The sequence below is a fragment of the Lipotes vexillifer genome, unplaced genomic scaffold (genome assembly GCF_000442215.2).
Source record: "Lipotes vexillifer unplaced genomic scaffold, Lipotes_vexillifer_v1.1 scaffold418, whole genome shotgun sequence".
NCBI lineage: Eukaryota > Metazoa > Chordata > Mammalia > Artiodactyla > Lipotidae > Lipotes > Lipotes vexillifer.
Genome location: NW_006798629.1, coordinates 3,152,308 through 3,169,074, shown reverse-complemented (window position 1 = coordinate 3,169,074; position 16,767 = coordinate 3,152,308). Strand labels below are relative to the sequence as shown.

Genomic DNA, 16,767 nt, shown 5'->3' with positions numbered 1-16,767 from the left:
CTCTTTCCTTAAAGGTTTCTTGGACGTGGTACTGGTTTTACTTGTTAATGTTTTACTTAGTATTTCACTGAGAATTTTACTTGTTAATGTTTTATTTAGAATTTTAGAATGTGTGTGTGAAATAGTCATTTTTTTCTTTTTATTGCATGTGTGTATTATTGGATTTTTGTTGGGGACCACAGATCCATATTTATGCCACTTATACTGTAGAGCCATTGGGTTTAGAATTTGTGCCAAATTTTTCTTATTTTAATAAATTATCATTATTTATTACATTAGTGAGGTTCATAATGGTATAATTTACATGCAGTAAAATCACCCCTTACAAGTGTATAATTTGATGAATTTTGCAAAATGTGTACAGTCATAAAACCACCACCACAATCAAGATTTGGAACAGTATCTCTCCCCTCTCTCCCCAAGGTCAGTACCCTCCCCCCGCTTCCAGTCCCTAGGACAACTAATCTGTTTTCTATCCCTGTGGTTTTGCCTTTTCTAGGTTGTAAGGTTAATGAAATCATACAGTATGTAGCATTTTGTGTGTGTGTCGGGGGGTGGGGGGGTGGGGAAGGTGGAGGTGTCCGTCTTCTTTCACTTGTCATAATGCTTTTGCAATTAAGTAATTTTTTTGCATGTGTCAGTAGTTCTATTTTATTGTTGAAAATTTTGTTCAGTTTTGATTTTGAGTTTTCTTATACATGTAGAAAAAAATGAAGCAACAGTAGTTAATGTATTGATTCAATAGTAGAAGAGCTTCATAACTATTAATACCATCAGGGTTTTCTATGGAAAATCAGTTAATCTTAATAATACTTGAGTTTTTGCATCAAGTTCATGGATATAAGTAAAGCTTTCCAAAGTTTGTTTTATAGAAGGTAAATCATATATTATTTTAAATGTTATTGTAAATTCAGTTAAATGGATCATTAAAAATAAAGCTACTTGTTTTGTGATGAGAAGACAAATGTAGGTTTTGGTAGAGCACAGTGTCATAGTAAAGACAATATTTATTAAATTAAACAATGTATGGAGAAGGAAGAAATGTGCTTGGGGGCTTCCCTGGTGGCGCAGCGGTTGAGAGTCCGCCTGCCGATGCAGGGGACATGGGTTCGTGCCCCGGTCCGGGAAGATCCCATATGCCATGGAGGGGCTGGGCCCGTGAGCTATGGCTGTTGAGCCTGCGCGTCCAGAGCCTGTGCTCCGCAAAGGGAGAGGCCACAGCAGTGAGAGGCCCGCGTACCACAAAAAAAAAAAAAGAAAAAAGAAAAAAAAGAAATGTGCTTGGACTTGGATGTAGTGAATGCATAGTACATTTTTGTGCCCCCCAAATGGTGCATTCTGTCAATCACTATAGAGGCTGTAATGGTCAAAGTTACCAAATATGTTTATATATGAAGAATTAGTTACAGTAGTTACACTATATGATGTTTGTTAAATACAGAAAAAACATTTGGCATGGTGATACATGGTTTTTCTTTTTACTGTCGTCATCAGTCATAATTTTAAAGTGTCTGAGCCTTTGAATGAATGCTTTGTAAACAATCTAAGTGTCTGACAGTTATTGTTCTTTTCTGAATGAACCTTTTATATTTTCTTTTCATTTTATTTGAAATCACTTGAAAATATTGAATCAAAGTATTTAATAAACAGAGTATCAAAAACTTCATTTTAGTGGATAGCGAGGATTGTAAACCAAACTGCAAGACAAAAATACATTGAAATGTATCACTAGACAAGCAAGGGGAAAAATTAAACAATAAGAGCTCAAACTAAGCACTAGATTTAAGAATTTTCCTTCGAAATATTTCAACTTGGAAGACTTTTTTGATGAAGCTTCTATATTTAATTGGATACATTTATCAGTACTGAAACTGAATGCAGTTGAAAAGATCTGTGATTTTGCAGCACCTACGTTTGACAAAACACTTGAAAAGGATTATAGAGATACCTTTTATGACAAATTTTTTATATTATAGAAATTTTTGAAGGTAATTACTCTGAATAAAGAAAAATGAGAGGACCAATGAGGTATTTGAACTGAAATATTTACACTTTTCAACATATAGAATTGAGATATTGTCAATGTAGCAGAATTTGGGGGACAAATAGAATTGAGAATATCCTCTGTGTAGCAGAATTTGTCATGTGTCTACAAGATATTTCAGCAACCACAGAGTATCTGTTCAATGAAAACTTTTCATGGTCTATAGCAAAGAGTTAATTGAAGGTGCCCACAATTTCAAATTTATTTACCATAAAATGCATCGTTGAGGAAAATTACAGGCAATTTTATGGAAAAAATTTAAATAATATATAGATACAAAAGAGATATTGTTTAGAATAATACCAGCAACTTGGTGTAATAGACAATATGGCTAAATATATGACAAATATGTGAAAATATAATGAAAAATCATTGTGCTTAGGTGCTTATTTTATTTTCTGGTAATATATAGATACTGTCTCATAGAAATAATACTATGTTTCAAAATAGTTTTGGAAGAAAGAAAGGTTATAGGTTCACTGATATAGTAGAACTAGTCAAAAATAAAAAAGTAAATACTTTAATAATTATATAATTTTATTCTTTGATACCTATTTTCACTTTCAAAGGAATTTCAGGTCATCCTATGTCATGCCCACCCCATAGCAAGATATTCACAGCTCTTTGAAATACTGCTTTTTGACCTCCTTAGGTCTCCAAGTACAAATATCTTTAAGTTAGACTTTTTCTTTTTTTTTGCGGTACGTGTGCCTCTCACTGTTGTGGCTTCTCCCGTTGCGGAGCACAGGCTCCGGACACGCAGGCTCAGCGGCCATGGCTCACGGGCCCAGCCGCTCCGCGGCATGTGGGATCTTCCCAGACTGGGGCACAAAACTGTGTCCCCTGCATCGGCAGGCGGACTCTCAACCACTGCGCCACCAGGGAAGCCCTAAGTTAGACTTTTTATACAATTTACTTTTGATACTGCCTTCTGAGGTAGATTGATGAAGTTGGGGAAAATTTTATCCCCCCTTTGTAATTGTTAATATAAATATTAAAATAAATTTTCATGTGTTTATATAACACTGTTTGCTATCTCTTTAATTTTGTTATACCAGATACCTTGAATGGAAGTGACTTGGGTCGCTCTTGGCCTGTGATTATTCCTAAATATTTTTATTGTCATTTATTTATTATTTATTTTTTGCCGTTCTATAACTTTACTGAACAATCAGCAGTTAGTTCTCAACCACATTAACTGTCTGTAGAGTTTTGAAAGTGGTGGCAGGTACATAGGTAACCAGCGTATAGAGCTTCTTTGGTGAATCTTCATCTTCATTACGTTTTCTGGACAACCGCACACGGATACGGTATGGGACATTCCTTATTCCTTTGGCGCAGCAGCTTTGTTGAGCCCGGTGTCAACGCGTACATCTGGAGTTCTCATTTCCTTCATGGCAAACTTCTGGATTTCTTTGAGCGCCCGAGGGGCACGCTTCTTGAGAGGCACTCCAGGGATGCGCTTGTGAATGTTGATAGTGTATTCTCTGGTCACCACCTCCTTGATGGCGGACCGGCCCTCTTCTCGCCGCGCTTCTTTGCCGGAGCCATCCTGACGGGCTATTGTCCCTATTTTAGAGAAGAGGACGCAGAGGACCCTAGAGAGCCTCAATATTTTGTCTCAAACTGGTACATGAAAGGGACGGACTCTTATTCTCATCCTTCAATTGCAAAACCTGTGTTCTTCCTTCAACTTTACTCTGATTTTCCTTTGAAAGAAGATAAAGGGAGGAGAATTGACATTTACTGAGTAACCATGAACCCAATGCTGTGTTTGGTATTTTCACCTATATTAGTTTATTTAATCTCTGCAATACTGCAAGCTAGATGTTTTTATTCCTACTTCGTGGATGGGGAAATTGAAACCCAGGAAGGCTGAATAAATTGCCAAAAGTCACACACTTTACAGGTAGTGAAGCTGGAATTTATACATTTTGTTTTGACTAAGCAGTCTGGGTTTAATTAAAAAGACAAAAAATTGGGGCTTCCCTGGTGGCGCCGATGCAGGGGACACGGGCTCGTGCCCCGGCCCGGGAAGATCCCACATGCCACGGGGCGGCTGGGCCCGTGAGCATGGCCGCTTAAAAAGACAAAAAATTGGGGCTTCCCTGGTGGCGCCGATGCAGGGGACACGGGCTCGTGCCCCGGCCCGGGAAGATCCCACATGCCACGGGGCGGCTGGGCCCGTGAGCCATGGCCGCTGAGCCTGCGTGTCCGGAGCCTGTGCTCCACAACAGGAGAGGCCACAACAGTGAGAGGCCCGCGTACCAAAAAGACAAAAAATTGGAGCTAAATTGTAAGGCATTCAGTTTATTAGGATTAAGATCTTTAATGGTTATGGTTGACTTCACTTTGAGATATAAACTACTTTTGTGCTTTTTAAGAACACACCATTTGGGAAACTCAATTCAGAAAGTTACAAAGTGGCAGTGTTTTATAAACAGTAGTTAGTGGATTGTCCAGGAATTTACTTCCCTTGTTAGAATAAATACCCAAAATGGTTTCTTGTTATGTGAAGGGTCATGGCTATTGATGCTGGAGATAACTTGAGTGCCACAAGCGTAGAGTTATCTATAGAACAATGTTACACTAACTTGAATTTTAAAATGCTTCTGGCCAGTCAGTGTTTGCATAGGAGTGGGAGGGGATGGAGAAGGGTGGAATCACAAAGAAGCCTGAGGAAGCTTTTGGGGCTAGGTAAGGTGCATCTGCTGTGCTGGTAACCTCCTATTTCTTTGTTTCCCTTCTTTAACAGTTCCCCAAACTCTATCCCAACATGTACATTCATATAGATACACACACACACACACAAACTATTTATAATTTAGTATCACTTCAATTAAATGTTAATTGCTCCCAAAGTATAATATCTTATATAATGTAATCGTTTCTCAGGCTTAAAGAATTTACAACATTTTCCAATACCAGAGAGTTAGATGGGGAAGAGATTTTGGAAATGTGAAATGGCTTGTGTTTTTTCCGTGAACTGGCTTAAGAATGCTCAAAGCTGAATGTTCAACGTCTTTTAGCAAGAGTACGAGTCCCTGTGGCATGTATTTTAAGGAAAGATACTATTCCCAGCCACATAGCCTCTTTATTAGTCTTACTTGTTCTAATGTCCTCATTTATTTGTTTTTATAAATTATATATATTTCTGTGAGCCACATGAATAATTTATTTTTTGGAACAATTCGTCATATAAATAAACATAAGTTTTAAGAAAACTTGCTGGTTTTTTTTGCTTTCTGAGAGACTTTTTCACTGGCTTAGAGTTTTCTAGGTTAAATTAGGTCCTTTGGAGGATGCAGCTCATATTTTTTGCTCTTATTCTTTCATTTCTATAAGGTTGCTTATTTTTCAGTGACTTAGAGGGGTAGAAACTAAGATTCAGGGAAAAATGAATGATCCCTCCTAGCAACGTATTTTTCAAGTTGTCATTTGTTGAGGGTGGATGCAAATGACAAAGATACTTTCCTTCAGTTCTTTTTCCGTTTTCACATAGATATTCGGTAGCTTGAATCTATAAATAAATGAGTCTATCAGGAGTAAGATGCTGTGAATGACAGATCTCTGATCACTAAATTCACTTAAATGATTGCATGTATACTTTTAAATTAGTATCTGTGACACTTTTTGAAGTGGGCAAGGAAGTGCTTCCATAGCCAAGTTTACAGAGAAAAATGAGAAATATCTCATTAACCCAGAGTGAGGAAGGCTTTTGGTGGCCTCTATAAAGTGAGAAGCTGAAATGGGTTTTGAAATCTAGAAGAATAGCTCACAGGTAACTTTGCTGTGTTCTTGCGCAGATGAGGCTCATAGAGATAAAGCATTTAGAGAAGAGGGAGCAGGGGAGAAAGGCACAAACTGTGTGGACGTAGGTATCATGGCAGAAGGACACACTGAGTCATTAATCTGAGCTATTCACAGTGGATAATTCATGAGAAAAGGATAGAACATTTAGACCAATATTTAAATAAATTCACCTAAGAAGGAAGGAATTATACATATGACTATGATTCTCTTGACCACTGCATATTCTACATATTGCAATTCATCCTCAAAGAAAATAATTCTCTTTGCTTCCCCAGGACTTAAGTGTGCACAAATTCTCAGCAACTGTTTATGAAGGTTGACATCCCAGAGTTCCCACAGGCAACATTATTGATCTTTTTTTTTTTTTTTTTTTTTTTTTTTTCATTTATTTCTGCTCTGATCTTTATGATTTCTTTCCTTTTGCTAACTTTAGGTTCTGTTCGTTCTTCTTTCTTTAGTTCCTTTAGGTGTAAGGTTAGATTGTTTATTTGAGATTTTTCTTGTTTCTTAAGGTAAGCTTGTATAGCTATAAACTTCCCTCTTAGAACTGCTTTTGCTGCATCCCATAGGTTTTGGATCGTCGTGTTTTCATTGTCATTTGTCTCTAGGTATTTTTTGATTTCCTCCCGCGTCTCCTGCATCGGCAGGCGGACTCTCAAGCACTGCGCCACCAGGGAAGCCCTGATCTTTTTTTTTAAACATATTTATTGGAGTATAATTGCTTTACAATGATGTGTTAGTTTCTGCTTTATCTGCGCTAGTATCTAGCACCTGTGTGTTAGACTCACATTCCTTTTTCCCCTCCCACCACCACTATGATTCCTTCCCCTCAATATCCCTGCCACCACCCTCACATCATCTCATTCTCTCTCTTCTCTCTTCTGTGCCTAAAAAAATAAAGAGAGAAAGGAAAAGATGAAGGGTAGATACCCTGAGGCAGGTAATGTTTCCTCTTCCGTGGCCTCCCCTTCAGGCTGCATCTCATGGTTTCTTCCCTCAGCTCAGTGGTGTTTGACATCTTTACCTCTGATCTTGGTACTAGGATTTAGAAGGCGATGGTATTTTAAGGATTTTTTTCTGTATATTTTCAAATACAGTTGAACAGAGTAACTTTTTAAACAAAAAATGTGGTGGTTTCCTCAAAAATCGTATTAAAAATGCCTCCAAAGGATTCTACAGACATTAAGAATTAAGTTTCTGCAGTTCTCCTGGCAAGTTCATAAATCTCAGGACCCCCTCTGCTTTTAGGGAAATGGAAAAATACCTTGCGTGAAATCAGGCAAGCCAGTCACTAGTCAAGGATGTACTTGAAAAGCCCTAATTGGGATCTCCTTCACTCTTTTAAGGAATATTGATTTTTTTTATGTTCTCAACCTTCAGAACTAAATCAAAACTGAATTTTCATGTTTTCATGAGTTGATTTTCCCATTGTGTCTTAAAGTGTGTTCCTTATTCAATCTGCCTGATATCTACTACATGTTTTAGAATGTAATTAATTAAAATATTCACTATCCTCAAGGAGGTGATGTCCAGCCTAGGTGATGAATATGAGTGCTATTTCCAGTAAAAAAGTCTGGAGACTGTTATAATGGAGAAACATATAACATTTGAATTATTTTGACTTCTAGGTAGTAAAAATGTTATGCCTGTATTCTTTAAGACAAGGAATTTTTGAGTCTATCTATAATCGTTTTGTTTCTGTTAGTGAAAAGAATTGCAAAAGAAAGTAATATGCTAATGTCCCCCTTGAATTAGACACCAATCACTTTATGTTTTATTTTATAGAGTCTTTGACCAGCTCATTCATGAGAATGTGCTTTCTTCTTCTCTTCTCCTTTTTTCTGATGGTGAATCTGGCCTCCTTACCCGAGATGAAGTGTCATGAGTTTTAAAGGACATCCCCACACTGGGATAAATACTTTCAGAGTCCATACAGTTTATAATGGATTAGCTTGTTCTAAATATAGTAACTTAGAAATACTCTCTTCACATTTAGCTAAAAATATATGAACTTGAGGAATTTCATGATTTGAAACACATGCAGAATAACTGTTTTGTTATTTTATCACACACTTTTTTTCAGTACTCATTCTTTTATTTTATACGGTCAATGAGTACTTCAAGTGACTCTAAATAGTTGAGATGCCACTTGATAATAATATTTTCTGTAAACTCCATGAGAACATAAAGACTAATTCTGAGGGCTTCCCTGGTGGCGCAGTGGTTTAGAGTCCGCCTGCCAATGCAGGGGACACGGTTCGTGCCCCGATCCGGGAAGATCCCACATGCCGTGGAGCGGCTGGGCCCGTGAGCCATGGCCGCTGAGCCTGCGCGTCCGCAATGGGAGAGGCCACAACAGTGAGAGGTCCGCGTACCGCCAAAAAAAAAAAAAAAAAGCTGCAGATTTTGTCATACAACTAGGAGCATTGCTTTGCTTCTTACATGGAAGCCTGATTACTTGGCCTACAGACTGAGAGCTTTATCTGTTGAATCCATCTTCTGGTTTTTGCTTCAGCGCAGTTAAAAGCTCACTCAAAAAAAAAAAAAAAAAAAAAAAAAAGACTAATTCTGCCACACTTTCTAGTATGTTTCTTCTGGAAATACTGTATCATCACCTTTGATCACTTCTAATATTAAAGTTGGTTTATTGTCTTGATTTTTCTGTGGATCATATGTTTATCCAATTAAATGTAAATGCTGATTGTAAATTGGTTCTCCTCATACACTCTCTGATATTTCAGAGGGGAAAAAAAACCCTGAGCTATTTATATTTACATTTGAATTCAAGTACATGTTCTCATACAGTACAAACTTCACCTTAGACAATTTCCTCAACTAATATACTTTCAGCAGCTGTGTGGGAGTTTAGGATCAATTTAGCTACATTAGCTTGTTTACAAATATTGCTACCTAAAATGATAAAAATTCAAATCATGATGTCAGTACTTCCTCTGGACTTGTTTCCTATTATTAGGATTTTCTCAGAAAATGTGTGCTGCTGAGTTGGGGGTGAAATATTGGTTTACCTCTTGTCCTCTAATATTTCACTCTGTTTTTACTGTCAAGTAGATTCAGAAGGCCTTCTCTGGTAAATCACTAAAAGAGACCTGAAGAATTATCCTGTTTCAGCTTCTTATTTGAAGATAAGGAAAATGAGGCTTAGAAAGGCAACATGACTTGTCCAAGGTCACATAGCTGGTTAGAACCCATGCTTTTTATCCAGTGTCATGTTCATTATGTAGGTGAATAAGTGAAATTGAGAGAATATTTGACTTTGAGACTCTAACTTGTCTTTTCTATGTAGACTTCTATTCCACGGGAAATGTCATTTCTACCCAGACTCTTATTCCGTGGAAATTGATGTTTATGTTTAAAATAGTAAATATCTTAGAAGTTGTGAGATTTACTTGGACAACAGTGACTAAAATGATAACTTTTAAGTATTTTCTAAGAAAATACATTGTGGACAATGTAAAGTTGAAGTTAAGCAAAAGCAGGAAAATGAAAACATAATGAAGACTCAGTAAAAAACATAGGACATATTAAGGTTTAAAACATGATTCTGAGTCTTCCAGATTTCTCATGAGAGGCCGTGTCTACCTTGGTACCTTGGTAGAAATTTTCCTCTAAGAATATTCTGTGAATTCTTTTTCAGTTAGATACTAACACCCTTGAATATCGGTTGAGTTCTAAGCCTTATGCTGGATGTTTTGCGTGTTCCAGTGGGCGCCACTGTTCTCTTAGGTTAGAATCTCCTTTTTTGCCCTCTGAAGCAGAAATGGCCTTTAGTAGCCATCCCTGAAGGTGAACACAATGGAGGGGAAGAAGAATCATTTTTTAATTTTCATTTTGGCAAGTTAAAAGTACCTTACTGTATCAGTGTTTTGGGATTTGGGTTAAGGTTCCAATATCCAAAAGTAATACATAATTGACACTAAGTTTGTTGCGGTCCGGGAGCCACACGCCTGGAGTCGAGTTCCCCGGTAAATGCGACCCGTGTCTCAACCAAGGACACCCGAGAATCACCAACACCAAGCAGAAAGATTAGCAAAGGATTTATACAAGTATAGAAGCTTACACAAACTGTCCGGACAGGGTCCCACTCGGAGAGAAGTGAGTGAGACCCCGACTAACAGTCGGGCGAGGCCTTTATACCCTTAACAGGACGGGAAGTTCCCACGGCGGGAGGGAGCTGTTTAATTTTGAATCAGCCAATCAGGAACCCGGTTCTTCCTGCCCCAAGCAAGCAAGTTTCTTACAGAAGCCAAAATGTGCTGTTAGCCCTGAAGCTGTTCTTCCATTTCTTTCGTCACATTCCCCCTTTTTTCTAGGAACTAATCAAATCCTTGATTCCTGGTCTTCCGTATTCAGGAGGTATGTTTCGTTTTGGGCTAAAGTTTGCCCAGTCAATCCGTCTGTTAGTGTCCACGTCCTCTGTGGTGTAGTCTCTCTTTATTCTGCTATGATGAATCCAAGTCCGGACACCGTCGACTTTAACAGCAGTCGGGGTACTCAACACAATCAGATGAGGTCCAGTCCACCTAGTCTCCAATGTCTGGGGGTTATGCTTCTTTACCCAGACTAAGTCTCCAGGTGGCAATGTGGGTTCCGGAAATTTTATTTTCAGTTTTTGTACAAAAGCTTTCCAGTGCCGAGGATCAGCAGGGCAGTGGCTGCAATTTGTCTGACGCATGAGGGCCACCCGGAGGCTACTGGGTCCAGTTGTTTAGAGAGATAGGCTATCGGCCTTCGCCAGGGCCCAAGTTTCTGAGTTAGTACTCCCCTTGCCACCCCGGTTCGTTCATATCAGGGCTGGGGAGTGCCAGAGCAGAAGGTGAGGTAAGAGCCCTTTTAATGTCCTGGGAGGCCTTCCCTTGTGTCTCAGTCCAGTTAATCTTGGTGGCTTCGGGGCCATTCTGGTTAACGCCCTTCAGGGCATCGTATAGAGGCTTGGCCAGCTCTGCGAATCTGGGTATCCAGAGCCGGCAATAGCCCGCCATTCCCAAGAATTCTCTCAATTCCTTTCTTGTGGTAGGGGTTGGTAAGGTTAGGATGGCCTGAGTGCGTGGCTTTCCTAGCCATCTCTGTCCTCCTTTTAGGATATACCCTAAATAGTTTACTTGTTCTTGACAAATCTGAGCCTTTTTAATTGAGAGTTTATAGCCTAAGTCCTGTAGTAACCTTATTAGGCCTTTTCTTCCTGTTAGACAATCCCACACAGTTTTTCCAGCCACAAGTAAATCATCCACATATTGTAATAAGATTACGTCGGGAAACTGGTTATGGAATTCGAAAACGAGTTTTTAACAGTTCATGTAATTTTGTAGATCCCAGATGCGTTCCCTCATGCAAGCGTCGTATCAACATCAGGCCTAGGTTCTCAGGAATAAAAATTCGGTGATCTTTGTCTTGCCTTCATAGGGGCAGTCAGGCATGACCAGGAAGGAGTGGGTGACTGTTTGTTTGCCCAAGTCGACCTTCCTGTCTGTGGCCCAAAAACAGCGTTGAGTCCCAGTGGCCCCCTGTAATCCATATCTTTCCTTCCTTCTCGTGTTACAGAAGCCAAAATGTGCTGTTAGCCCTGAAGCTGTTCTTCCGTTTCTTTCATCACATGTTAAATATCTGTATTCCACGTGGCATGAAGCTATTGTTGTCTTTGTGGGTAGTCACATCCTGGCCGTAGAGTGACTTTTCTTCCTAGGAGCTTATAGAACTTCATCCAGCAACATTCCAGTTGGGGGTGGGCATACAAACATGGACAAAGCACTGTTCTTGAAAGGTACGTTGCCTGACCGCTTTAGCTTACAGGAATCTCTCCCTTTTCCCCCAGTACACGTAGTACTTCATTCTACATCATTCTGCCCTACTTTGTAATATGTATAACTTGTCTTGTCTGAGACACTGTAAGCTTTTTGAGAGCGGTGCTTTTATTTTTGTAAATTCAGATATTTAATTAACTTGTTGCCAAGTCAGAGTAATGATCCATTCAATAAATGTTTACTGAGCACTTACTATATGCCAGACACAGTTCCAGGTACTAGGGATATAGGTGTGAAAGATTCAGGAAAAGCCCCTTCCCTCATGAGTCTTCTATTCTGATGGTGAGGGTGGGAGGAAACCCTAAACACACAACATGAGTTAAGAGAGAGATACACAATATTAAGAAAATATAAGGGAGAAAAAGAGTAAACAAGGGGAAAAGAGGTTGTTTCTTTAGATAGGATGATCATAAAAAGGCTCTTTAAAAGTGACCTTTAAGCTAATACTTAAATAATGAGAACAAACCAGCAAGGGAAAGATTAGGGGTAGGAAAGGAATGTTCAAGGCAGATAGCTCATGAGGGGGAGAGTGATAGGAAGCAAGTTGTGAGTGATAACAGGCTGAATCATGCAGGGCCATATAGGGCCATGGAGGAAAGGAGTTTGGATTGTGTGGTATTATCACTTTGGCTGTATTGGGAGAAAACATTGTAGATAGACATGAATGGAAGCCAGCTCTTCATATATTTTATTGTCTTCTATAGACCTGGATGGAAAGCAATCTTCTTGATGGGTCCCTTTGGATCATGTGGGTTTTGTGTGTGTGTGTGTGTGTGTATGAGGGTGTCTTGGGGAGCAGTAGGATGTGGGTTATTCTATATGCAAGGGTAGTTAGAGACATGGGAGGCACTGATTGAGTCAAAAAGGATCTTGATGATTGAGGGAGCAATAGAACTTGAAGGAAAAGACAGACCGTATTTGAGAAAGGAAGTCAAGCAGGCATGATGGGGCAGGCAGGTGGCCAGGGAAAGGAAGAGGACAGACCCGGACCTGGGCAAGCAGGGACACACTATGATACAGGTGGGTTGAAGGCCGACTTGAGATAGTTTAATGAACGCAGTGAATTTCCATGTTTTTTCCTCCTTTTGTTGGGCCAAAGGTAATATGGGCTAGAGTGATGTGGTCTAATATTATGTAGTCATGTATACATAAAGTACACATACGTACTTTTCATATAATGTCATGTATTCGTCCCAGCAGTTTCAAGTTGAGCACTACTCTTCCACAACCCCTTATATCCAAAACCCTCGGGGATAGGTGGGTCTTGGAATTAAGAATTTTTCAGACGTTAGTTAAGATAATATGATGCATGTACTAGATGTTACCTAATGCCGTATTGGAGTCTGGGGTGGCACCTTGTAATGAAACATATTAATATTTTTTTTTACTGAGAAATAGTTCATTTACAATGTTGTGTTCGTTTCAGAGGTGCAGCAAAGTGATTCAGTTATACAATTCTTTTTCAGATTCTTTTCCATTATAGGTTATTATTGAGTATAGTTCCCTGTGCTATACAGTAGGTCCTTGTTTTTTATCTCTTTTATATAGCAGTGTGTATATGTTAATCCCAAACTCTAATTTATCTCTCCCAGACATATTAATATTTTCTGCAGCAAAACATATTGTTATTCACACAATACGGGAAACATTAAGAAAATAAGTAACCTCACATCAGTTCAGGTGAGGTTTGCAAATAAGAGAATTTGTGCTAAGCTTTCAAAAAGCTTCCCATTTTCAAAGTTTTTTTTAAAAAAAGTTAGAATCAAGAGATTTTTACTAAGGAGGAAATTAAGGTTTAAGGAATTTAAGTGACTTGTAAAATAGTAGGGCTGGAATTTGAACACCGCCTTGGCTGACCACAAACTCTGTGATCTGAATCACATTATACCACTTCTATAGAAATGATGACCGCTGTTTATAAATAGCTGTCCTGTATATAAAAGCACATACATGTGTATCGAGAGATACATAGCTATAAAGGAAGTACAGTAAAAAATGCCTGCTAATAACTCTAAAATCTAACCGTTTTCTGTGGATGAGTACTGTCTCTGTAAATTGTTTTATATTGTTTCTAGCATGGTACCAGCTATAATATTAATAATGACAAAATTATCTAGGTGATACATTGAAGATATAATTATGATAAATCTAATTAATGACAATTAAATGACTTAATTTTGATAAATGATCTAAATTATGATAAATTTTAAGGACCACATTTTCTCCATTATCCTACTAATTAACAGAGAAAATTTTGCATAATTATAGATGAAAACAATCTCATTTATCTTAACAGAACTTTAGAACATAAATTCAAGGAGTTGTTTAGGCTGGAGGCCATTGTCTATATTGAGTATTTGCTCTACTGGAAATAGCCAGTTAAACAGTATGGGGCTCTGCAAGCAGGGAATGAGGATATTCTAGATTAAGGGAGAACATTGCAGAGATGGAAAGTTCTAGAAAGATCTGAAAATGCTAAGATTATGGTTATTAGAGCATTTAACATGCATTTACTGTGGCAACCAAATGACTTCTTTTCTTTCCTGAGATTCTTTTAGGACTGTTTTCTATCTTAAAAGTTACCAGAGAAATATTAGTTTGATTGAAATATACTGATTTTGAGCAGGCAGAGTTATCATGCTAAAGAAAAGTAATTTTTAAAAACATTATCTATCTTTTGATTATTTAATTTTGTAACTTTATTTCAGACTATTCTGTTCCATGTATGTATGTGTATGTGAGTCTGTGATTGTGTGTGTGTGCATGATGTACAGTTGATCCTCCTTATGTGTGGGAATTATGTTCTCTAAAGTTGCCATGAATACTGAATTAGCAGATACTGAACAGTGTTCCTAGGGGAAATACAGGGTGAGGTTCTACTGAGCCCCTGGTCACCACATTTTTGTCAAGTGATCAGTACATAATTTTGTTCTTCAAAACCTTATTCAATACGTATTGTTGATTCATTAGCATTGAACTCATGACCTACAGCATCTAACACATGTATTTCCTCTGTGAGACATGTCACAGCCCTCTCGGGCTTAGGGACACTAGCCAGCACTTCAGCACTACACAGGGAGGGGGGTCATTTTAAACAGCAAAATCACCAACAGCACACACATGAGAAAAACGTGGCATGAACCAGACCATGAAAAGGGCTCTTGTTTACAGTATGAGACCTTACACGAAGACAGAATCGCCCTGTCCTACCTCAGGTGGGAACATGACAGGTGACTCTGTGCCGGTCTGTGAATGACCGTGAAAGCACAGGTATTGATTTTGTGGTTACAAATACATTTTAATGAGTAAGAAGTTCACAAATCAGGAATCCACAAGTAATGAAGATGGACTGTATAAGAATGTGCCTGTGACATGTTTTGGTTAGTACAGGGTTGGAATTCTCTCTTGCTATGTTCTGTCTTTTAATTTATGATACTGTTACCGAATGCCAGTGTGCCCAATGCACAGTGAGGCCAAACAAACATAAACATCGGAGTTTGGAGCAGGGAAAGGTTTATTGCAGGGACACGCAAGGAGATGGGTGGCTTATGCCCCCAACACCCCAAACTCCCTGAAGGGTTTCAGTAAATCACTTTTAAAGGCAAGGTGAGGGAGAGGTGTGGTTAGTTGTTGCAGACTTCTTGGTGTGGGAATCCTTTGTTCTTGCAGCTGTCCATGTAAGTCAGGTCGTGATGTTTCCGTAAACTTCCAATAAGGCAAATGTTATTCTCTGTTCTTCAACTTTTCCCGTCTATATGAATGGAGCCCTGAGGATAGGCTCTTCTGTATATTTCAGGCTATAGGCAACATTCTTTTACAGAAGGTGCAGAGCCAGCATGACTAAGCACAGGCAACAAAGCACAAGGGTTAAAGTAAAAGGAACCGATCTAAGATGGAGTCAGATTTGTTCTTCCCTGTTACAGTACTTGGTGGATAGCCAAGCCCATTCTGTACCTCCATTTGTTATCAGTCGTAGGCAAATATCTCTAAGAGCAATATTTATCATCTTCTATGTACATGTGTGTCACATACCTGAGTATTTAAGCACAGGCATATTTAAGAACACGTGTATTACTTGTATATAGGTACAGAGACAGAGCAAGTGAGAGAGTGAGAGTGAAAGAGAGAGACGGTGAGAGAGTCCTGACATATTGATGAACAGAAGAAAGTAATTTTTGAAAGTAATTAATGTCCTAATTTTTCATGCATAAAAATTCTTTGAAGTACATAAAATTAATTTACCCTCTTCTGTTTATAGACAATTAAAATGAAAAGGCTTCGTAATTAATATAATCTTAATATTATTTTAAAAGGCAGTTAATGTGAAGCCATCCATTTTCTGACATAGTTAATTCAGTTTTTGCCACACTTGTAGCTACTGAATTGGTGCTTGGCTTTGCTTTTTTTCCCCCTCCTTTTTAATATAAAAGTCAGTGGAATGTTTGCTTAGTATATTACCAACTCAATTCTTTGTTCATTTATCAAACTTAATTTATGCCTTCTAGTAACACTGAATAGCACAGGAAAGTAAATATAGTAAGGTGGCCTTTTGGGGGAAATTCTGCATTCGATTGTTAATAAGATCTAGAATTGAGGTCTCTTGGAACTAAATTCTCTAGGTTTGTATTATATTTTGTACTTAGAGATTTTTCATTGCCATACTTTGGGATCACAGAAATACTTGTTCATTTTAATTTTTTGTCTGATAAAAAAACTAATTGGGAATAGGGAATAAAAAATGGGTGCACTGTCCGTCCCCTAATCTTTAGGCTCTAACTCAATGCCTCAAACATCAGTTCAACAAATACTAATGCAGATCACTGTGCTACATATTGTTGAGAGAGTGGCTGAAATCGAGGGATGAATCTTCCCTCTCTCAGGAGGGAGAGGCAAGACGGGTATGACTAGAACACAGTGTAGAGTGGAAAGGTTATCCAAGAACTAGCAACAAGGACTATGAATTGATAAACGAGGCTGATGTTGAAAAACAGAAAAGAGAGCATTTAGACTGGGATGCGTATTCCAAGTAGCATCTGTTAGGTAGGGAGAGAGAGTGTGGTTCTCCAGCAGATCTTGCTGGAGCCGGGCATT

At 38.5% G+C, this 16,767-nt stretch overlaps 1 protein-coding gene and 1 pseudogene across 1 annotated transcript in view; one reads left to right on the top strand and one right to left on the bottom strand.

Annotated features, from left to right (window-relative positions):
- Nucleotides 1-16,767, top strand: part of KCNH8 (potassium voltage-gated channel subfamily H member 8) — a 397,642-nt gene that overhangs the window by 13,340 nt on the left and 367,535 nt on the right. The gene's annotated exons all lie outside the window — the stretch shown is intronic.
- Nucleotides 3,223-3,595, bottom strand: LOC103076698 (60S ribosomal protein L31 pseudogene; annotated as a pseudogene).